At 43.9% G+C, this 24,829-nt stretch overlaps 1 protein-coding gene across 2 annotated transcripts in view; it reads right to left on the bottom strand.

Moving 5' to 3' along the window:
• Positions 1-24,370, bottom strand: part of anxa6 (annexin A6) — a 68,936-nt gene extending 44,566 nt beyond the window's left edge. For both annotated transcript variants that reach the window (XM_034181496.1, XM_034181497.1), the window contains exon 1: positions 24,256-24,370. The gene's annotated coding sequence lies outside the window, so the exon portion shown is untranslated. The remainder of the gene's footprint in view (positions 1-24,255) is intronic.
• Positions 24,371-24,829: the final 459 nt, after the last annotated feature.

Here is a 24,829-nt window from a genome sequence, read left to right as displayed (position 1 = left end):
ATCACACCTCACCCCTCTGCACTCCGGGTCCGGCAACCACATCCTGCCGGATCATCGGACGGCGAGCGGGCTTGGACTGTACGCCGGCTCCTGGAACGTACGACGGATGGGCCGGGGTTTTCAGTATCGGTGGACTGGGAAGGGTACGGCCCCGAAGAACGCTCCTGGATGAAGAAGAGCTTCATCCTGGACCCGGCCCTCCTGGCCGACTTCTTACCGTCGCCACCCAGGACAAGCCTGGTCGTGCGCCAGGAGGCGCCCGTTGAGGGGGGGTCCTGTTGTGTGGGCCGCTGAAGAGGAGGTACTGCTGGACCCACCACCACCAGAGGGCGCCCTGCCTGGAGTGCGGGCTCCAGGCACCGGAGGGCGCTGCCGCCTCACAGGAGCAGCCAGGGTGACAGCTGTCACCCATCACCTGAGACAGCTGATATCAATCAACAGGGAGGTATATCAGCAGGACGGCATCTCCACCTCATTGCCGAGCTATCGCTCTACTAAGGAGGTAACGTACTCAGCCGATTGTGTTCTTGACGATAATACTTTGTTGCTTGTGTGTTGGATAGCAGATAGTGAGTAGTACAGCGGGAGATTGTTTTGGACTTCTTGGATAAGTACTCACACTCCTGCACTCACCAGTATTTTCCTGACAAGAGGTGGAGGTGGTGTTCCCACCCTGTGTGTTGCTGGGTGCAGCCGCACCCACACCTGACTGTTTCTGTTCCTTGCCAGCAGTACCGGATCCGACGAGCGGAGGCAGTGGCCACCTGGGGTTCGGGACTTGGCGGCTCCAGTATCCCCGGGGTTCGGTGGCAGAGGAGATCGGGTGGTTCCGGTTTCAACTCGGACAGACGTCTCCTATCGTCGAGCCTGCCCACACGACACCATTGGAATTCGGTTACTGCTGTATTTGTAATCTGTTGTATTTGTTGTGTGATTTCACAACAGTAAAACTTTGTGATTTGACTTTCTCCATTGTCCGTTCATTTGCGCCCCCTGTTGTGGGTCCGTGTTCCTACACTTTCCCAACACAGAGGTTGAGTTGACACTGTGGACTGCCCCTGTCACTCTACTCCCTTGGATGCTACCCTATGTGACCTTGGACAGATGTGTTGAGTGTGTTCAATTATGTTATACCTTCACTGTGTACAATGCGTGATATCTGATTGTCACAGTCATAATTTTCCCGATATAAGCAGGCCTATCTGCATGTATTGTCAAATTTGTTCTGGGCTTTCTGTTCTGTCTGTCTGGTCAGCTTGAGGTTTCTTCCTGTAAAATAATAAAAGCTGATTGGTCAGTTTGTCCTTACCACTGTTGCCAACGTGCATGCTCAAGGATTGGTGAGGTCAAGAGTCTAGACCTTACTCATGCATAGCAGTTTGAGTTAACTGATAATATGACTTAACACTAGAAAAATCAGTGAACTAAAATGAACTGTTCGCAGTCAATCATGTAGAGTATATCTGGAAGGTAAAAGACAGATGATTTCTTCTAATTTTGCAATAATTATACAATACATTAAATTAACACTATCAAGCTGCTTCTTTGAGTTAATAAAGTGAAAAATTCGGACTCTTTGTGTGTTTAAGCCCACTTTGTCTTTTAAATTCTATATTAGAGAAATTACCTAAAAAAATTCCATGTTTCACTTTTGCAGTATCGCCAAGCGTTCAGCCTGTCCTGTCCACAATGAATGCAGACACTTCACTGTACTTCTGAAACCTTATGTACCTTCCTGTCTTTGCCTTGTGAAGTTGCAAGCTTACTTTTGTTCCAAACATTATAAAAATAATAATAATAAAAAAAAACTCAGCATGATAAAGGGCTTTTTTCCTATTGTCGCTTTTCTTTGGTGGAATATCTGCTTTCTGAAAGGCATCTTTTTTCTTACCCACAAATAGCAGCAATAGCAAGTATGTTATTTTCTATTTTAGGGGCCATCTAAGTATGGACGTATAACTTAAATATTAATGATGAGGTTTTATTTTTGTTCTGAGACATGTATGCGTGACTCAAATTGTTCTTTTACTGGCATTTAACTGTTGTATGTTCTATGAACATTATGAAGCACTTTGTCACAATTTTTGCTAACAATAATAATAATCTTATAGCACTTTCAGTCAGAAAGTTCAAAGTCAAAATTCAAGTAAATTAAAAATGTATCATGCAAACAAATATAAATAAAATTACATAAGATTATACCCTAATTATAAGCAACAGAAAATAAATATGTTTTAAAATTAACCTTAAATGATTCACCAGTTTGCTGGGAAGCTGTTCCACAAAATCAGTGTACAATGAGCAAAGGCTCTCTTAAAGGTGAATGGCCTTTCAAATGTTTAAGATTTAAGTCATGAAAAGAATTTTTTTTGACACCACCATAGTTTTATTTATTAGCCTTTAAATTGGGGATTCATAATATGACATTGCCAATATGATCAAAATTCATATTGTCTAGAAAGAAATTAGTAAATAGTTCCCCTGAAGGGGAAAATTTCAAAAGAACAGAAGACCTTGAACTATTTATGATACCGACGCATACAGTCAACATCATAAATCACATGGGCGCTTCCCCTTACTTGCGTGAGGGATGCTGAAAAGCACTCATTGACAGCCAATCAGAGTATAGAAAGCCATGGTGACATAATTTGGTTGCTTGAACAAAAAAATCCAAGATGGCGGAAAACGCTCTGAAGCAGCTTTTTTCTGTCAATCATGTTTCTCATATATTATGTAAAAGCTAGTGAGAAATAAACACTTCTAAATCTAAAAACACTGCTTTATAACCAGAAAACACCTCTGGAGTGATTTACAAGACATCTCACGTACGTCACCTCCATGCTACGTGTGCGAATACACCCGAGGTCAAAGGTAACTTCTGGTCTTTTGAAAAGTTCATGCATGCACACAGGCACTAGCTCCTGTAGACAGAATAAGAGGGAAAATAAAATATTTGTTGTTATGCAATCCCGCCTCACCCCCAAGGTAAATATGTTCTCCTTATTAAAATAAGATGTAAATATGAAATTTGAATGGCTGACTTCTTTTACCTTGGGCACACAAAAAACCTGCATACTGAAGTCTCACGGCAAGTTGTGATTCAGCAGCACAAATATACATTAATCTATTGGTTTGTGATATTGTGAGAAAAGTGCCTCATTTTCGTCACAGCAGCACAAATTCATTCTAATTCATTCCACCATGACTGCACAAAATTAAAAGTGAAGCGGGGGGGGGGGTGTCAGGGCAGTCATGTTTAGGGTGGGGGGGCGGAGTAGGGTTAGGTTATGGTTAAGGTTAGGGTTGGGGGTAAGAGTAGGGTTAGTAATAGTGAGTTAAAAAAAACCCAGTCATGAAAATTTGACTCATTTCGTGATGGGAGCATGAAAAAAAAACGTGAGACTAGGCTGTGCAGAGACTGCAGGGCAGAAGGTGGCACATAGGGCCTAATAAATTCTGTGAGATAATGGGTGTACAACCATTTATGGCCGCATATGTCAACGTCAAAAATAATAAATTATATAATTATTACTGTTGCTTGAGTTCTGCAACAGAAAGCCTTCACAGAAAAATCAAATAGCAAAGACAAATGTTTGACAAATGTAGACTTTGTTCCATCCACGATTTGTAGAGATAGTAGAGACAGGAAAGGGGAGCAGTTAACCAAAGGATTCATTGACTAATCACAAAATAATCAAAGGATTAATAAAAAAAATGTCATAATTACAACAATAATCATTAGTTGCAGCCCTACTCAATAGATTTACCACATGGTGCCATACTTAAAATAATATATTTATTATTTCTTATTGATTGAAATGAAGACATATTCAGTGACTTGGAAATGTTCATGTACAGTAGTGTTCAGAATAATAGTAGTGCTATGTGACTAAAAGATAAATCCAGGTTTTGAGTATATTTCTTATTGTTACATGGGAAACAAGGTACCAGCAGATTCAGTAGATTCTCACAAATCCAACAAGACCAAGCATTCATGATATGCACACTCTTAAGGCTGTGAAATTGGGCTATTAGTAAAAAAAGTAGAAAAGGGGTGTTCACAATATAAGTATCATCTGCTGTTGACGCTACAAACTCAAAACTATTATGTTCAAACTGCTTTTTTTAGCAATCCTGTGAATCATTAAACTAGTATTGTTGTATAACCACAGTTTTTCATGATTTCTTCACATCTGCGAGGCATTCATTTTGTTGGTTTGGAACCAAGATTTTGCTCATTTACTAGTGTGCTTGGGGTCATTGTCTTGTTGAAACACCCATTTCAAGGGCATGTCCGCTTCAGCATAAGGCAACATGACCTCTTCAAGTATTTTGATATATCCAAACTGATCCATGATACCTGGTATGCGATATATAGACCCAACACCATAGTAGGAGAAACATGCCCATATCATGATGCTTGCATCACCATGCTTCACTGTCTTCACTGTGAACTGTGGCTTGAATTCAGAGTTTGGGGGTCGTCTCACAAACTGTCTGCGGCCCTTGGACCCAAAAAAGACCATTTTACTCTCATCAGTCCACAAAATATTCCTCCATTTTCTTTAGGCCAGCTGATGTGTTCTTTGGCAAATTGTAACCTCTTCTGCACATGTCTTTTATTTAACAGAGGGACTTTGCGGGGGATTCTTGCAAATAAATTAGCTTCACACAGGTCTCTTCTAACTGTCACAGCACTTACAGGTAACTCCAGACTGTCTTTGATCATCCTGGAGCTGAGCAATGGGTGAGCCTTTGCCATTCTGGTTATTCTTCTATCCATTTTGATGGTTGTTTTCCATTTTCTTCCACGTGTTTGTTTGTTTTTTGTCCATTTTAAAGCATTAGAGATCATTGTAAATGAACAGCCTATAATTTTTGCACCTGCGTATAAGTTTTCCCCTCTCCAATCAACTTTTTAATCAAACTACCTGTTCTTCTAAACAATATCTTGAACGTCCCATTTTCTTCAGCCTTTCAAAGAGAAAAGCATGTTCAACAGGTGCTGGCTTCATCCTTAAATAGGGGACACCTGATTCACACCTGTTTGTTCCACAAAATTGACGAACTCACTGACTGAATGCCACACTACTATTATTGTGAACACCCCCTTTTCTACTTTTTCTTACTAATAGCCCAATTTCATAGCCTTAAGAGTGTGCATATCATGAATGCTTGGTCTTGTTGGATTTGTGAGAATCTACTGAATCTACTGGTACCTTGTTTCCCATGTAACAATAAGAAATACACTCAAAACCTGGATTAATCTTTTTAGTCACACAGCAATACTATTATTCTGAACACTACTGTATGCATCCCACGATGTGTGTAAAGAAAACTGGCTGTAAAAATGATAATTTTGTTGTGTTCTGTTAAAATGTGCCTATACTTAATAAATCCTGTTTTGTAAATAGGATTATAATATAGAGATGTGATTTCTGATGCGATGAGAGTTCAAAGGGCATCATTTTAGACATTTCAACATTAACTCTTTTTTATGGCATAATAATATTTCAGTATGTAAAAAAAACCCAAGGGTTCCCAAACATTTGCATGTCAGTGTAAATTGGTCAGATTTTAAGATAGATGAAAATGCAGTCATTGTTAACCAAGGCCAAAATATGTGTATCGGTTATTGCAAAAACTTACTGCCAGGGTCTTCAAATTCCAGTGGTGGGCACAGTTTCGATAATCTACTAACCACTAATTAGCAAAGCTAATTTTTTGCTAGCGGATTAGCTTTTCAGCTAACTTTGAAAAACCATCAGCGGACCAATTAGGTTCCGCGAAATTCAGTTTCCACTAACTTTCAGTCTGCTAACATTTTTTTTGCTGGCATAGTGAGTAAAGTAAAGAGTAAAGCTGAACGGTGAAAAACATTGTTACTCTAAAATCATACACATTAGTGCCCATCTGTTAAGTGTTTTGCAGCAGTCACGCAGCTGTGAGAGTTGAGCTCAACCCTACCCCAGCATATGAGCCTGGCTGCCAGGTTGCTACAAAAAGTAGTCATTGTGCATTCAACCTACAGTGCCCCAAACATGTGGCAGAATACATCAAAAGGAAGGCATTTTTCACTTATGGTTTGATTTAAAAACAAAACTAAATTCCAGGACAGTTATCGACATTAACGTCAACTCTTACAAAGTAAAAACATCACACATATCTTTTAGTTTTAAAGTAACGCACTAATTCTGAAGGTTTGAGCATTAACAGAAACAGATGCCAAAAGGCATTATGGGAAAATGAGCCTCCTCTCATCACTGGTTGGTTGGTTTATTTATTTTTAAAAACCACTATACACATTACTGTAACATGTGTGTTGGTTTTACAATAAATGTGTATTTGAAAATATGTAATTTTTTCATTTGTAAAACAAAAAAAAAAGGCATTTGCAAAACTTAAAATTTTGTTTGTTAAGTGTGACTCTGCACAAACTGACCGTATGATTGTTGGTCGCTATTCACACTTCCATCCAGTGGATGGCAGTGTTCTATGCATTTAACACAGACAAAATGCAGTTATGCAGAGGGAAGCGGTTATCAAAGCTAACTTTTGGTTAGCTGTGCCTACCACTGTCAATTCACAGGGAACATTCTTGGGACATGGACCTTGGACAAGTTCAAAGATGGCTAACCTTGACCTATTCTAAGGGGTCAAAGTCACATTCTTTCTACACACTCTTTCATTGATTACATGCTCACATTTTAGCATTGTGTTATATTTACTTATTATTTTATATCATTATCCTCCCACTGTTTTTTTTATCCAAGATGTACTTTAATGAATCAGCAGTGCCACCTGTACTTCAACTCAGTTAAAGACAAACCACTGTTGGGCCTTGCAGACGTCTGTGCTCTGTGAGTGCACTCTAGTTTTTACATTTGTTCCATTTGACCTTTAGTGGGGAGCAGCACGCCCCTGCAGGGTGAAGACTCCCATGAATGCAGCTCACTACTGGCACCTGTTTCACTGCCTCCTCAGCGTGGGACAAGCACCATATGGTGCGTGCGTATGTCCATGCATGGATGATGTGCATGTGTGTAGTGGCGGGACACGCAACAGGGGGTTAGATTGCACAAAAACACGTCACCCTTTGCTATGCAACAGTTCATAAACCCTGAGACGTGTCAAGAGTTGCATTTAAGCGTTGCATGCAGATTCTGTTATAAAAAGTGAAATCTGTAGCTTCATCCTGTGGAGTGTTGGTATTGTGTTCCTGATAAATTCAGTGCTGCATTTTCTGTGGAGCAAAATTTGGCTTCGGCACAGAAAGCTCAAACTGCAGCTGCTGCCTTAAAAGATCAGTGCTGCATTGAGGCAGACGGCTAGTCTGGGCTCTGCAGCCTGCACATGCTCTGCCCCTGTGCTTCAGTTCAGCGACCAGCACTCATCACGACAGCTGGAGAGCTTCCACATATAGTAATGCAAACACAAATACGGTCCATAGCAACAGGCTTCCCAATCAAATTATGTTATTTTTTATAGTTAGTATGCCTGGATTTTAAGAACAGAATTTAAAACATGCTCAGAAATAACAGTGTAATAGTAGAATGAACCAATTTTGTATCATCAGAATACTTAATAACATGTACAAACAGGGGAGGTGATGGTCTAGTGGTTAAGGCACTGGGTTTAAGACCAGAAGATCCTCGGTTCAAATCCCAGCCTGACTGGAAAATCACTAAGGGCCCTTGGACAAGGTCCTTTAATCCCCTATTGCTCCTGGTGTTTAGTGAGCACCTTGTATGGCAGCACCCTCACATCGGGGTGAATGTGAGGCATTATTGTAAAGCTCTTTGAGCGTCTGATCCAGATGGAAAAGAGCTGTATAAATGCAGTCCATTTACCATTTACAACGTTACTGAATAGCAACAACATAATAAACATTTTCATATTGTGAAATAAAAATATAACGCAATGTTTAAGCATTGTCTTCAGTGCAGAAGGTTCCGGGTTCAAATCCCACCCCTGCCACATTTCTCCATGTAATGTGGAGTTGCGTCAGGAAGGGCATCCGGCGTAAACCTGTGCCAATTCAACATGCAGATCCACCTTGGATTTGCTGTGGCGCAGTGTTGTATAGTAACGAAGTAAAAATACTTCACTACTGTACTTAAGTACATTTTGGGAGACTTTGTACTTTACTTGAGTTTTTTAAATTCAGCTTACTTTCACTTTTACTTCACTACATTTCCGACCTTAATTGCATACTTCTACTCCGATACATTTTCTATGCGCCATGCCGTTACTCGTTACAAAAAAAAAACACACACACACACACACGAAAAAAGTCGTGTTTTCACCCAGAGACACCACTGATTACTAGTGACTGCAACGAAGTCAGGCCGATTTGTCATGAGGCATGTCCGGTAGGCTTTTTTGCAGTTGTGCACTTGTTTGTCAGGAAAATGATAATTTCTCTACATTCATTACAGACCTGCAGCGGGTCTGTAATCAACTTTTCTGCAGCGCGGCTTTGCTTTGAACGTTGAACCAATCGAAGCAGTGATTCGCAGATCGAAGCAGTGCTTCAAGCTATGATTTGTGGATTGTTTTATTTCGCTTTAACCTAATTTTTCCCTGCGAAAACCCTGAAGAGCATATGTCTGTGAGTAATATTTAATATTTTTATGTTAACCGACCTGTTATGGTCTTCTGAAACAGTTGATAGATGTATTTTATAACTTAAAAATGGGACCGATGCTAACGCGGTTTAGCATGTCTATGGCGTTTTCAATGTTAAAGTTAGCATTAAGCTGTTCGCATCAGCACGTTTGTGTTGATTTGTTTTCTGTATAATTAATGGCTCAGCGTTCGTTGTCGTAAAAGAGTCAAATTGTAATTTTTTAAATTTATTTTTATTCATATATTATAGCAACAACAATAATAGTCTACATAATATACATAATAGTCAATAATAATAGACTAATAATGTTACAATACAATTTTAGAGAAAAAGACAAAAAGAACCTAATGAAACAAAACGCAACAGAAAAGATAAACATGTAACAATGAAAATAAATAAATACATATAGAAATAATTGTTTCCTGTAGAGCCCGACTGATATGGATTTTTTTGAGGCCAATGCTGATTACGATATTTGGATGAAAAAAATGCCGATAATCGATAAATCGGCTGATTTGCTGATAGCCGATAAATCAGCCAATTTTTTTTTTTTTATGAATAAAATGTTCTTTTTTGGACCCTTAACAAAAAAGGTATGAGCTAAAAGCTAAAGCTTTGTCCTCATATTGATTAACTTTATAACAGAGAAGAATTTTCAAGTTCAAAAAATGCAAAAATGCAACTGGAGCAGTTAGGGAGGCTATTAAAACGGGCCAACTAGTAAGATATCACTCCGGAAAATGATCTTTGCCATATCACGTGAGGTAAATCTGCCCTACGGTTGGATTTTGGAAAACCATGTGACGGAGAACCAATTCCGATTGGACACTCACATTGTGCACGTCATCACACATCTTCTATGAGGAGTATCAAGATGGCTGCCGGTGGATCGAAAGTCCACGGAGTGAACTTTTTAGCAAAAAAAAAAAAGAGTAAGTTTCTATCTTATATTATTAAAAAGTTATTTAGAATTTAGTAAAACTTGGTCCCGGCCGTCGTATACGAGCGTCGGCCCCAGAGGGTTAATGGCGAACGGCAGTAATTCCCAGAACCCTTCCGGCTGACCAGTGAATCTGAATGTTTCAACCTCTTAGCAGTAAATGAAAGTTTTTCATGCTAGAAATAAGGTCTACACAACGTGGGCTTAATAAAAAGCGTGACCGACGCAATGAAGCACATTTGACACATTACTACATAAAGTGAGTTAATCAAACTTAGTTGAACTGAAACAGGAGAAATGTGGGGTGAATGTAATCGCAAAGTTATTACAAACAACATCCTTATAAACTTACTTGTATGCTTTTGTCAGCCAATTAGTGCAGTGTGACGGCGAACTACGGGGGCCGGTGATGAACACATTTAAGCAGGGGTGTAAGCAGCTCTCAGCTGAATGGAGTCAGAGCTCCATCTACTGGACAAACGGTGCAAGGACATTATTTCACAAACATTATTTCAGTAACTGTTCTGTTTATGAGAAATTATCGGCGTTCTATCGGCAAACTTTTGGCCGATAGTGAGTACTTTGAAAAAGGCTTATATCGGCCGATAATATCGGCCAGCTGATATATTGGTCGGGCTCTAGTTTCCTGTGAACACCTAGTGAGTAGCCTACTCTCGTTTAGGTTTTGAAACCTTGTTTCTGAAGTGTTTTTGTATGATGTGCACAATTTTCAGTATTTTGACCAATACGACCAGTCATTTACAAGCCTAGATAAACTTTATATAAAAAATCAGTCCGTTTTTGATTATTAACATTTACTTGTACTTTTACTTTCAATACTTGAGTACATTTAGTTGTATATTACTTGTCATACTTAAGTACAATAAATACTAGATACTTTAAGACTTTTACTTGAGTAGCATTTCAATCAGTGACTTGAACTTCTACCAAAGTAATTTTTTAAATGGGTATCTGTACTTTTACTTAAGTGTGATTTTCCAGTACTTTATACAACACTGCTGTGGCAACCCCGAGTGCAAACAAGGGAGCAGCCAAAGGGATATATATATATATATATATATATATATATATATATATATATATATACACACACACACACACCCACACGTATTGTTATTTACATTAATTATTAATAACTAATTGTCTTACAATTTATACATGTTCAATAAAGCCTCTCTGTTAATCAATCAATCACAATATTTATGTTTATGAGCTTTTGACAACAGCGGAAGTTAGCTTTGAGTTAGCGGAAATTAGCATGCACACTGAAATGTATTGTAAATGACTCCAGAGATGTTATCAGGTTACAAAAACAGTGTTTTTAATTTTGGAAGTGTTTATTTCTCCCTAGCCTTTACATAATATATGAAAGAGGTTATATTTACACACAAAAGAAAGTGTTTGCAGTTAGCCTGTGATGTCTTGTAAATCCCTTCAGAGGTGTTATTAGGTTCCAAAGACAATGCTTTCAGTTTTGGAAGTGTTTATTTCTCACTAGCTTTTACAGAATATATGATTAACATGTATATAAGCACATAAGTGAAGCGGTTTTACAGAGACCTGCAACTGACATCATGATGTCAGAATGAATGTGACTTTTTAACCTCTTAAAATACCTCTTACAATAGGTCAAGGTTAGCGACCTTGAACTTGTCCAAGGTTTGTGTCCCAAGAATGTTCCCTGTGAATATGAAGACTCATAGAACTGGACTTATGCTGAGCAAAAACGGACAGACGGACGCAAATTCTTCATAATACCCGATGGCTATATTTGATGGGCTTGGGTAATAAAAAACAGACATATAATATACATGTGATACAATTACTTGCATCCTAGATTAATTTACAGTACGTTGCGAATTTCACAGCTAGTTTTATTTCACATTTACACATATAATAATGGTAAACCTTCAATACCCAACAATGGTAGATTACACAATACATGGTATTCACACATTACCGGAATGGGTTGAAAGAACTACAAAGAGCATAAATGTAAGGGCCCCTTCACACATAGTGCAAATTTGGTCGATTTGCACATAAAGTGTGCATGAAGCAGGAATCGTGTGCAAAACGTGTAAAATCGTAGCTGCCTTGTACACCTGTTGCTACAACTATTTGCACACACCAGCGGCTGAAAGACATCAATCCCTCTCGCGGCAGGTGTCGGCGAAATTCCAGGTGACACACAAACACCGCTCGTTTGGCAGTTAGAAAATGTGTGGCAATTTGCACTATTAACACAACAACAGTCAGCAGACAACCACTGTCATACTGGCAGTGAAATTTGTCTAAGTGCCCCATGAGTGTGGCTTTGGTGTGTGCACTACACTGACAGGGGTGTGGTCGCCGACAGAAGCGGCTGTGGAGATCTGCTGACCTGGACATCCCAGCTGGACAACACATACTGTGTTTGGATGGACATGGACTACAACTGCATACTGTGACGCGCGTATGTCTGCTTGCTGTCATCACGTGGACATAAATTAAATCATATATCGCTGTGGTGACGGGCTGCAGTGAGTGAGCGTGTGCACGGTGTGGGCATTGACAGGCTGTCCCCAGGCTGAAACGGACCGTCAGATCAGAACACACAGTGGGTGATCTGTCACACCACCCACGTGAGCTCTGTTCCACATGACATGCCGTCTGTCCTGCAGCGCAGAACCCACAAGATACATGTGTCGTGCGGCTGGCTGGATGCACCAGACCAGTAGATGTGGACATGAGAAGAATGAAATGCTTCATCATTCATTCATTCATGACTGTATGCCTGTGACCATGGGTCATCTACAGAGGAACAGATGCATCATACTTGTATTGCCTGCTTGATAAGCGGTATTCAATAAAATGCGGTGTTTTTATATGGTGTGCGGTTCTATTTATTTATTTATTTTAAATACGTCCATGTCCTTCCTGATATGAGGCAGTTTCCCACAACTTTTACAGGACACTGATAGTAGCTCAGTGGTAAAGTTTCTGACTAGTAATAACAACTTTTGGCGTGGGTTTGATTCCCGTGGGTGGCATGTAATTTTTTTTGATGTGAAAAGGCTGCTGTCTTCCCACGTGCACAAACCGTCGCAGATGTATTTTTTAAGTTTTATTTATTTTTTTCTTCACAACAGCTGTGCGAACACTGCACAGCTGGTGGCACGGTGTTCCCGCTTGCACGAACCATCGCACCATCATCGTGCACACCTGCACCATCAGCGTGATGTTTCTTGGTTCGCTCATATGGGCTGCTTGACAGGTGTCGCCCTGAGTTGTACATATTGCACTATGTGTGAAGGGGCCCCTAAAGGACAACCAGAAGCTGCAGCTTTTATACGTAGGCAAGTATATATTTCATTTCATGTCGCTTAAATTTTATATATGATGACTCAAACTCTGTGACTCACTGACTGTGTATCACTGCTTTTATGTACTTGGGTGACTGTTTTAGAGAAGACTGTGAATATTAATATGACTGTTGGTAATGGTGAAACAAAACAGTGAAAATTATTATGCTGTATTTTTCTGTGTACATCCTGTTGTTGATTATGTATGACCCATGATATTCAAAGAAATATTAACTAGCCAACTTATCATTTCTAATGATCTGACAATTCTAATTCATCCTAATACTACATTGATTTTGTTTTTAGGCTTACTGTTCGGCATGTAGATGACCTCGGGCCTTTATTTATTCATAAAAATAAAGGGTGGTCATGCTATTCTCCAGCCATTGCTTGATTGGAGTGCCACATCTCATGGCCATTTGATTTCATCATTCATTGTGACTTTAGATGCTTCACTGCACAGGAAACCTCTGGACAAATTGTTTTGTTATACTGCTCAGAAATTGCATAATTGGAATACTGTCTATATGGCTAATTATTTCATGGTAATTGTGTTTTATGCAACTGCATGATTGTGTAATGGCACTTGCATTGGTAATTAACTAAATATGGAGATGCAGATGTCTGCAAAACAATGTTCCATGCACAGATCTGTGCAAATGTGCCAGACATGATTTGTCATAACATCCACTGGATGCAAACTTTAGATAATGACGCACAGTGAAGAAGAGTCTGATGAGGGACGGGCAATGATGGTTGAAATGGAGTGACTGGGTCACCTTTTTTTCAGCAATTTATTTAATAATAAAATTCATAAATACTGATGAAAGTACTTTTCAAAAGTCAATTGCATGCTTTGTGTGTTATTGTTTTGATTTTTTTAAATAACATATACTTGATGCATGTTGACATTTTGGACCAGCGGTTCTCACTAATGCTCAAAATTCACATTTGTGAAAAAAGGGTATGTTGTTTGGGGTACCATAGGCTTTCACAACATTTTTGCACCCATCCTAGATGTAAGTCATGGTCTCAAAAATCCATAGGGATATTGATTACATGGCCCATGGTCTACTGGACATAATCTACTTGTTGCTAGTGCAGGGTAACATGTTTGAGAACCCTTATTTTTGTGAATTGCGGGGGAGGGTGGTCATGCTTATTGATTATCACAAGAGAAGCTAAGCAAGCAAAACCAGCAACACCCACCATGACATTATGCAATCTGCAACCTCACCAGTAGATGGCAATAAATCCTACATACTGTTGTTTAAATCCGACCCTTAAAATTCAGGGCTGCTAATATTATTGATCGGACTGCTAATAAATCCTTCAATCATTCTGTAAAGATAAGTTGCCTTTTGGATAGATGCTCTCAGGCTTGTCCACTGTGAGGTAGCAGCGACACCCTACACTGTTGCCTTTACAAAGCGAGGACCTCACATGGTGGCAGGTGTCAGCAAATTAATGTTTAGCTTTTCATTTGACCTCAGTTTGTCAGCACCTCTTTCAGCTAAACGCAAAACCATCCGTGCTGGTAGACAGACAATATGAGAGCGAGCTGCATAATCTAATCTACATTATACTGACATTATGTTCTGTCCACTTACCATGTCTATGTTTGGTCTTCTGTGCTCACACGATTCGTGGCTTCAGACCCTACAGGGAGAGAGAGAGAGAGACTGACTGACTGACTGACGTAAGATGAGATAGCAATGCTGCAAAACTGTTGTGGTAGAACGCTCCTCCAGTGTTATCATGCATACAGTAAGTTGTTGCAAAATGCGAACAAGACCACAGCATGAAGCACACAAGAAGGAATGTGTCTGTGTGTGTGTGTGTGTATTTGAGTATAAACACACAATGTTTTGTTGATTAATCGTGTTCTGATTTCTTATTATCCTCTGTGCATTTAGCAGAGCAAAAAATAGAATTAATGGAGTCCAGTCAGTCATGTACCACCTGGTATAAACTGAAAATTCACCTTTGAGGTTTTGGGTTCTGATAGATAAAAGGGCGAGGACCAGTAAACCTCCTTTACGGGACCATGTGTCACCTTTTAACATTTACAATAGATCATAACATAAAATAAAAACAAAAAGGCCTAACAAGTTGCTTATGGAACACTGTTGCTAACTGCAGGGTCCTGGGGCCACAAGAGGCCACTGTTCTTGTATGTTGTGAAAAGATCAATGTTATGGGTAGGATACTAAGGATCGGTTTTTGAGGACCTGAGGTCCGAGTTTCCTGCTATGTAATGTAGCAGGTAGCTCTTGATTTTAATGTAAATTATTGGGTCTCTTTATCTTAGTGGCACTTTTCTGCTCCTTGGCTGTCTACGGGACAGAGTGTTGTGTGGGCCGCTGAAGAGGAGGTACTGCTGGCCCACCACACCAGAGGGCGCCCTGCCTGGAGTGCGGGCTCCAGGCACCGGAGGGGCGCTGCCGCCTCACAGGAGCAGCCAGGGTGACAGCTGTCACCCATCACCTGAGACAGCTGATATCAATCAACAGGGAGGTATATCAGCAGGACGGCATCTCCACCTCATTGCCGAGCTATCGCTCTACTAAGGAGGTAACGTACTCAGCCGATTGTGTTGCTTGACGATAATACTTTGTTGCTGTGTTGTTGGATAGCAGATAGTGAGTAGTACAGCGGGAGATTGTTTTGGACTTCTTGGATAAGTACTCACACTCCTGCACTCACCAGTATTTTCCTGACAAGAGGTGGAGGTGGTGTTCCCACCCTGTGTGTTGCTGGGTGCAGCCGCACCCACACCTACTGTTTCTGTTCCTTGCCAGCAGTACCGGATCCGACGAGCGGAGGCAGTGGCCACCTGGGGTTCGGGACTTGGCGGCTCCAGTATCCCCGGGGTTCGGTGGCAGAGGAGATCGGGTGGTTCCGGTTCGACTCGGACAGACGTCTCCTATCGTCGAGCCTGCCCACACGACACCATTGGAATTCGGTTACTGCTGTATTTGTAATCTGTTGTGTTTGTTGTGTGATTTCACAACAGTAAAACTTTGTGATTTGACTTTCTCCATTGTCCGTTCATTTGCGCCCCCTGTTGTGGGTCCGTGTTCCTACACTTTCCCAACAGGATATCTCGGCCAACGTCATGGATCCCGAGGGGCGTCAACCGGCTGTTGAACGGCCAATGGAAGAACAGGACGTGCAGGCGTCCGCAGGAGGGGTAATCGGTGAGTTGCAGTGGATCCTCACCGCTTTCACGACTAGATTTAATGACCGAGCAGAACGTCCTCCTGAACCGCAGGGTGGAGGCTCTCGCCGCGCAGGTGGAAGCGCGCCCTCCGGGCGCCGCTGCGGCTCTCCCTCCCGTCGACCCTGTGCATAACAGCGATGTTCCACTGGTCGTTCAACGACCCCACCCACCTTCCCCTGAAGCTTACATAAGCCCTCCAGAGCCGTACGGAGGCTGTGTGGAGACGTGCGCAGATTTTCTTATGCAGTGCTCGCTCGTCTTCGCACAGCGTCCCGTCATGTACGCGACTGATGCTAGCAAAGTAGCTTATGTAATAAACCTGCTTCGCGGTGAGGCACGCGCTTGGGCTACAGCGCTCTGGGAGCAGAATTCACGGCTCCTTCTGACATATGATGGGTTTGTAAGGGAGCTCAGAACCGTGTTCGATCACCCCAATAGAGGCGAAACCGCTTCAACCGTGCTACTGTCAATGAGACAGGGGCGTCAGAGTGCAGCTGCCTATGCAGTCGACTTCCGCATCGCGGCTGCGAGGTCCGGCTGGAATAGCACTGCACTCCGCGCCGCCTTTGTAAACGGACTGTCTTTGGTTCTTAAGGAGCACCTGGTGGCTAAGGACGAACCGCGGGATTTAGATGGGCTCATCGATCTTGTCATACGGTTAGACAACCGGTTAGAAGAACGTCGGCGGGAACGAGACGAAGGGCGTGGCCGGGCACGCGCCGTCCCGCTCCCTTCCGGTTCCGACCGCGCTCCGCCTTCCCCACGCTCCACGGCCCCTGCGCTCCGTGGGGCCCACAGCTCCCCTGCTGACGAAGCTATGGACACGAGTAGGGCAACATTTAGGGCACCAGATGCACAGAGGAGACGGGCCCACGGAGCTTGTTTTATTTGTGGTTCAATAGAGCACCATGTGAGAGACTGCCCCGAGCGGTTAAACTCCAACGCCCGCCCCTAGAGACTGGGCTAGGGGTGGGCCGAGACATTCACGTGGGACACACCCACATTGCCACACGACTCCCAGTTACGATCCTTTATGAGGACTCAACCCTGAAGGCCCCAGCACTGGTGGACACGGGCTCTGAGGGGAATCTGTTGGACAGCAGATGGGCCAGGGAGATAGGGCTCCCCCTGGTGGCGCTTACCTCGCCTGTACAGGTTCGGGCACTAGATGGCTCCCTACTCCCTCCGATCACGCATAAGACACCACCTGTAACTCTGGTGGTGTCAGGAAATCACCGGGAGGTGATCGAGTTTTTGTGACTCAGGCCCCTCCCGTGTGGTTTTAGGGTTTCCCTGGATGTTGAAGCACAATCCCCGGATTGATTGGCCGTCCGGGGTAGTGGTTCAGTGGAGCGAGACCTGCCATCGGGTGTGTCTAGGTTCCTCGGTTCCTCCCGGCTCCCGAGCTAAGGAGGAGGTCAGAGTCCCGCCCAATCTGGGGACGGTGCCGGTGGAGTACCACGACCTTGTCGACGTGTTCAGCAAGGATCTGGCTCTCACTCTTCCCCCCCACCGTCCGTATGATTGTGCCATTCATTTGGTTCCGGGCAGTGAGTTCCCGTCCAGTAGGCTGTACAACCTCTCACGGCCTGAGCGCGAATCAATGGAGACCTACATCTGGGACTCGTTAGCTGCCGGGTTGATCCGGAATTCCACCTCCCCGATGGGCGCAGGTTTCTTTTTTGTGGGTAAAAAAGACGGCGGACTTCGTCCATGCATTGATTATAGGGGGCTGAACGAGATCACGGTTCGCAACCGATACCCGTTGCCCCTGTTGGATTCAGTGTTCACACCCCTGCATGGAGCCCAAATTTTCACCAAGCTCGATCTTAGAAATGCGTACCACCTGGTTCGGATCTGGAAGGGAGACGAGTGGAAGACGGCATTTAACACCCCGTTAGGTCACTTTGAGTACCTGGTCATGCCGTTCGGTCTCACAAACGCTCCCGCGACTTTCCAAGCGTTGGTTAATGATGTCTTGCGGGATTTCCTGCACCGGTTCGTCTTCGTATATCTAGACGATATACTCATCTTTTCTCCGGACCCTGAGACCCATGTCCAGCATGTACGTCAGGTCCTGCAGCGGTTGTTGGAGAACCGGCTGTTTGTGAAGGGCGAGAAGTGTGAGTTCCACCGCACGTCTTTGTCCTTCCTGGGGTTCATCATCTCCTCCAACTCCGTCGCTCCTGATCCGGCCAAGGTTGCGGCGGTGAGAGACTGGCCCCAACCCACGAGCCGTAGGAAGTTGCAACAGTTCCTAGGCTTTGCTAATTTCTACAGGAGGTTCATTAAGGGCTACAGTCAGGTAGTTAGCCCCCTGACAGCCCTGACCTCGCCAAAAGTTCCCTTCACCTGGTCGGATCGTTGCGATGCCACGTTCAAGGAGTTGAAACGGCGCTTCTCGTCTGCACCCGTTCTGGTGCAGCCGGATCCTAGTCGCCAGTTAGTGGTTGAAGTGGACGCCTCGGACTCAGGGATAGGAGCCGTGCTGTCCCAGAGCGGGAAGACCGATAAGGTCCTTCACCTGTGTGCCTATTTTTCCCACAGGTTGACCCCAGCCGAACAGAACTATGACGTCAGCAATCGAGAGCTCCTTGCGGTGAAAGAGGCTCTTGAGGAGTGGAGACATCTGTTGGAGGGAACGTCTGTGCCATTCACGGTTTTCACTGACCACCGGAACCTGGAGTATATCAGGACCGCCAAGCGGCTGAATCCCAGGCAAGCCCGCTGGTCATTGTTCTTCGGCCGTTTTGACTTCCGGATCACCTACCGTCCCGGGACCAAAAATCAAAGATCGGATGCTTTGTCCCGGGTACATGAAGATGAAGTCAGAACGGAGTCGTCGGATCCCCCGGATCCCATCATCCCGGAGTCCACTATCGTGGCCGCCCTCACCTGGGACGTGGAGAAGACCGTCCGGGAGGCCCTGACACGAGACCCGGACCCCGGAACCGGACCGAAGAACAAACTCTACGTCCCACCAGAAGCTAGGGCTGCAGTCCTGGACTTCTGTCACGGTTCTAAGCTCTCCTGTCATCCTGGGGTGCGAAGAACCGTGGCAGTCGTCCGGCAGCGCTTCTGGTGGGCGTCCCTGGAGGCCGACGTCCGGGGTTACATCCAGGCCTGTACCACCTGCGCCAGGGGCAAGGCCGACCACCGCAGGACATCGGGATTGCTACAGCCGCTGCCCGTGCCTCATCGCCCCTGGTCTCACATCGGCCTGGATTTTGTCACGGGCCTTCCGCCGTCCCAGGGAAACACCGTCATCCTCACGATAGTGGACCGATTCTCCAAGGCGGCCCACTTCGTGGCCCTCCCGAAGCTACCAACGGCCCAGGAGACAGCGGACCTCCTGGTCCACCACGTCGTCCGTCTGCATGGGATACCATCAGACGTCGTCTCCGATCGCGGTCCCCAGTTCTCCTCGCACGTCTGGAGGAGCTTCTGCCGGGAACTGGGGGCCACGGTCAGTCTCTCGTCCGGGTATCACCCCCAGACCAACGGGCAAGCAGAACGGGCCAACCAAGAGATGGAGCAGACCCTACGTTGTGTGACAGCCGCGCACCTGACGGCCTGGAGTACCCACCTGGCCTGGATCGAGTACGCCCACAACAGTCAAGTATCATCAGCCACCGGCCTCTCCCCTTTGAGGTGTGTTTGGGGTATCAGCCCCCGTTGTTTCCGGTGGTTGAGGGAGAGGTCGGTGTGCCCTCGGTCCAGGCCCACCTACGGAAGTGCCGTCGGGTGTGGCGTGCCGCCCGTTCTGCTTTGTTGAAGGCCCGGACGAGGGCGAAGACCCATGCAGACCGGCGGCGGACCCCGGCTCCTACGTATCGTCCTGGGCAGGAAGTGTGGTTGTCCACCAAGGACATTCCCCTACAAGTGGACTCCCCGAAACTACAGGAACGATACATTGGTCCGTTTAAAATTCTCAAGGTCATCAATCCCGCCGCAGTGAGGCTTCAGCTTCCGGCCTCACTGCGGATTCATCCAGTATTCCATGTTTCCAGAATCAAACCTCATCACACCTCACCCCTCTGCACTCCGGGTCCGGCACCACATCCTGCCCGGATCATCGACGGCGAGCGGGCTTGGACTGTACGCCGGCTCCTGGACGTCCGACGGATGGGCCGGGGTTTTCAGTATCTGGTGGACTGGGAAGGGTACGGCCCCGAAGAACGCTCCTGGATGAAGAAGAGCTTCATCCTGGACCCGGCCCTCCTGGCCGACTTCTACCGTCGCCACCCGGACAAGCCTGGTCGTGCGCCAGGAGGCGCCCGTTGAGGGGGGGGTCCTGTTGTGTGGGCCGCTGAAGAGGAGGTACTGCTGGCCCACCACCACCAGAGGGCGCCCTGCCTGGAGTGCGGGCTCCAGGCACCGGAGGGCGCTGCCGCCTCACAGGAGCAGCCAGGGTGACAGCTGTCACCCATCACCTGAGACAGCTGATATCAATCAACAGGGAGGTATATCAGCAGGACGGCATCTCCACCTCATTGCCGAGCTATCGCTCTACTAAGGAGGTAACGTACTCAGCCGATTGTGTTCTTGACGATAATACTTTGTTGCTTGTGTGTTGGATAGCAGATAGTGAGTAGTACAGCGGGAGATTGTTTTGGACTTCTTGGATAAGTACTCACACTCCTGCACTCACCAGTATTTTCCTGACAAGAGGTGGAGGTGGTGTTCCCACCCTGTGTGTTGCTGGGTGCAGCCGCACCCACACCTGACTGTTTCTGTTCCTTGCCAGCAGTACCGGATCCGACGAGCGGAGGCAGTGGCCACCTGGGGTTCGGGACTTGGCGGCTCCAGTATCCCCGGGGTTCGGTGGCAGAGGAGATCGGGTGGTTCCGGTTCAACTCGGACAGACGTCTCCTATCGTCGAGCCTGCCCACACGACACCATTGGAATTCGGTTACTGCTGTATTTGTAATCTGTTGTATTTGTTGTGTGATTTCACAACAGTAAAACTTTGTGATTTGACTTTCTCCATTGTCCGTTCATTTGCGCCCCCTGTTGTGGGTCCGTGTTCCTACACTTTCCCAACACAGAGGTTGAGTTGACACTGTGGACTGCCCCTGTCACTCTACTCCCTTGGATGCTACCCTATGTGACCTTGGACAGATGTGTTGAGTGTGTTCAATTATGTTATACCTTCACTGTGTACAATGCGTGATATCTGATTGTCACAGTCATAATTTTCCCGATATAAGCAGGCCTATCTGCATGTATTGTCAAATTTGTTCTGGGCTTTCTGTTCTGTCTGTCTGGTCAGCTTGAGGTTTCTTCCTGTAAAATAATAAAAGCTGATTGGTCAGTTTGTCCTTACCACTGTTGCCAACGTGCATGCTCAAAGGATTGGTGAGGTCAAGAGTCTAGACCTTACTCATGCATAGCAGTTTGAGTTAACTGATAATATGACTTAACACTAGAAAAATCAGTGAACTAAAATGAACTGTTCGCAGTCAATCATGTAGAGTATATCTGGAAGTAAAAGACAGATGATTTCTTCTAATTTTGCAATAATTATACAATACATTAAATTAACACTATCAAGCTGCTTCTTTGAGTTAATAAAGTGAAAAATTCGGACTCTTTGTGTGTTTAAGCCCACTTTGTCTTTTAAATTCTATATTAGAGAAATTACCTAAAAAAATTCCATGTTTCACTTTTGCAGTATCGCCAAGCGTTCAGCCTGTCCTGTCCACAATGAATGCAGACACTTCACTGTACTTCTGAAACCTTATGTACCTTCCTGTCCTTTGCCTTGTGAAGTTGCAAGCTTACTTTGTGTTCCAAACATTATAAAAATAATAATAATAAAAAAAAACTCAGCATGATAAAGGGCTTTTTTCCTATTGTCGCTTTTCTTTGGTGGAATAATCTGCTTTCTGAAAGGCATCTTTTTTCTTACCCACAAATAGCAGCAATAGCAAGTATGTTATTTTCTATTTAGGGGCCATCTAAGTATGGACGTATAACTTAAATATTAATGATGAGGTTTTATTTTTGTTCTGAGACATGATGCGTGACTCAAATTGTTCTTTTACTGGCATTTAACTGTTGTATGTTCTATGAACATTATGAAGCACTTTGTCACAATTTTTGCTAACAATAATAATAATCTTATAGCACTTTCAGTCAGAAAGTTCCAAAGTCAAAATTCAAGTAAATTAAAAATGTATCATGCAAACAAATATAAATAAAATTACATAAGATTATACCCTAATTATAAGCAACAGAAAATAAATATGTTTTAAAATTAACCTTAAATGATTCACCAGTTTGCTGGGAAGCTGTTCCACAAAATCAGTGTACAATGAGCAAAGGCTCTACTTAAAGGTGAATGGCCTTTCAAATGTTTAAGATTTAAGTCATGAAAAGAATTTTCTTTGACACCACCATAGTTTTATTTATTAGCCTTTAAATTGGGGATTCATAATATGACATTGCCAATATGATCAAAATTCATATTGTCTAGAAAGAAATTAGTAAATAGTTCCCCTGAAGGGGAAAATTTCAAAAGAACAGAAGACCTTGAACTATTTATGATACCGACGCATACAGTCAACATCATAAATCACATGGGCGCTTCCCCTTACTTGCGTGAGGGATGCTGAAAAGCACTCATTGACAGCCAATCAGAGTATAGAAAGCCATGGTGACATAATTTGGTTGCTTGAACAAAAAATCCAAGATGGCGGAAAACGCTCTGAAGCAGCTTTTTTCTGTCAATCATGTTTCTCATATATTATGTAAAAGCTAGTGAGAAATAAACACTTCTAAATCTAAAAACACTGCTTTATAACCAGAAAACACCTCTGGAGTGATTTACAAGACATCTCACGTACGTCACCTCCATGCTACGTGTGCGAATACACCCGAGGTCAAAGGTAACTTCTGGTCTTTTGAAAAGTTCATGCATGCACACAGGCACTAGCTCCTGTAGACAGAATAAGAGGGAAAATAAAATATTTGTTGTTATGCAATCCCGCCTCACCCCCAAGGTAAATATGTTCTCCTTATTAAAATAAGATGTAAATATGAAATTTGAATGGCTGACTTCTTTTACCTTGGGCACACAAAAAACCTGCATACTGAAGTCTCACGGCAAGTTGTGATTCAGCAGCACAAATATACATTAATCTATTGGTTTGTGATATTGTGAGGAAAAGTGCCTCATTTTCGTCACAGCAGCACAAATTCATTCTAATTCATTCCACCATGACTGCACAAAATTAAAAGTGAAGCGGGGGGGGGGGTGTCAGGGCAGTCATGTTTAGGGTGGGGGGGCGGAGTAGGGTTAGGTTATGGTTAAGGTTAGGGTTGGGGGTAAGAGTAGGGTTAGTAATAGTGAGTTAAAAAAAACCCAGTCATGAAAATTTGACTCATTTCGTGATGGGAGCATGAAAAAAAAACGTGAGACTAGGCTGTGCAGAGACTGCAGGGCAGAAGGTGGCACATAGGGCCTAATAAATTCTGTGAGATAATGGGTGTACAACCATTTATGGCCGCATATGTCAACGTCAAAAATAATAAATTATATAATTATTACTGTTGCTTGAGTTCTGCAACAGAAAGCCTTCACAGAAAAATCAAATAGCAAAGACAAATGTTTGACAAATGTAGACTTTGTTCCATCCACGATTTGTAGAGATAGTAGAGACAGGAAAGGGGAGCAGTATTTGTTAATTTAAGGTTTCCCAGAATAACATGAATGAACTCCAATGTGGGACTGAAACCCTGGTAGAAAAAAAAGGGGGGGGGGGGGTATTGAGCCTTTAAATCCAGAGACACACCCTGCTCCTCACTTCACTACTGAATGAATGAACTCAGAAATCTAATACATTTTGGTAAACTGTTTTTTTTCCCCTCGAAAATAAAACAACCGCAAAGTTGTACTGGGGTCTCTCTTTCTCTCTCTTTTTAAATCCTATCCACGTCAAATGTCTGTGGTGGGCGTCTTGTGTCTGCTGTAGTTCATTGGCACAGTATAACGGCACCGCTGCTGCTTCAAACTTCTCCCACGTGTTTCCAGAGAAATCTACGGTCTTTGCGCAGCTGGAGACAAATAAAAGCCTCGAGATCAGCGACGAAAACTTACCTGCTTTTCCAGAAAGAGCAAAATGGTCGGTGAGGACGGTGCTGCAGTTCAGTCCGCTGTGTCCCCGCTGAACGCGCTCCGTCTCCACGCAGGCCGTCCTGTCCCGTTACGTGCGCCGCGCCGCGCCGTGCTGTGACGCAACGACTGCGGCACGCCGCTTCTCTGCGCCAGAGAATGAATCTGTAAGAGCGGAGTCTTATGGCATTAAGAAATTACTGTTTAAAAAGCGTGCTTCCATGAGAAGGTTTATTATGACTACGCGTCGTTGGCTGCGCGTAATTTTACGCACGCAAAGTGCAGATCCCGGCGACAGGAAGGACCGTTTTTAACGCTTAGAATAAAAACAGGGACTGCTGCATTGTGAAAGAAAGTAGTGCCGTTTACCAAAAAAAAAAAAAAAAAGTTCACGACTTCCATCTAAGGTTATAACTTGTTTGAATCGCTTAGCTGGAAGTCGTGAACTTTTTTGGTTCCATGACTAAAATCTTGTGTGATTTGAACAGGCAGGCGCAGGCAGTAACTCCATTTGCTCTATTTCTGTCCTGCCTGGCATTCATTAGGAGCCAGAAAAGCG

The sequence above is a fragment of the Thalassophryne amazonica genome, chromosome 11 (assembly GCF_902500255.1).
Source record: "Thalassophryne amazonica chromosome 11, fThaAma1.1, whole genome shotgun sequence".
Lineage (NCBI taxonomy): Eukaryota > Metazoa > Chordata > Actinopteri > Batrachoidiformes > Batrachoididae > Thalassophryne > Thalassophryne amazonica.
Note: the sequence above shows the minus strand (reverse complement) of the source record. Positions and strands in the feature narration are given on the sequence as shown.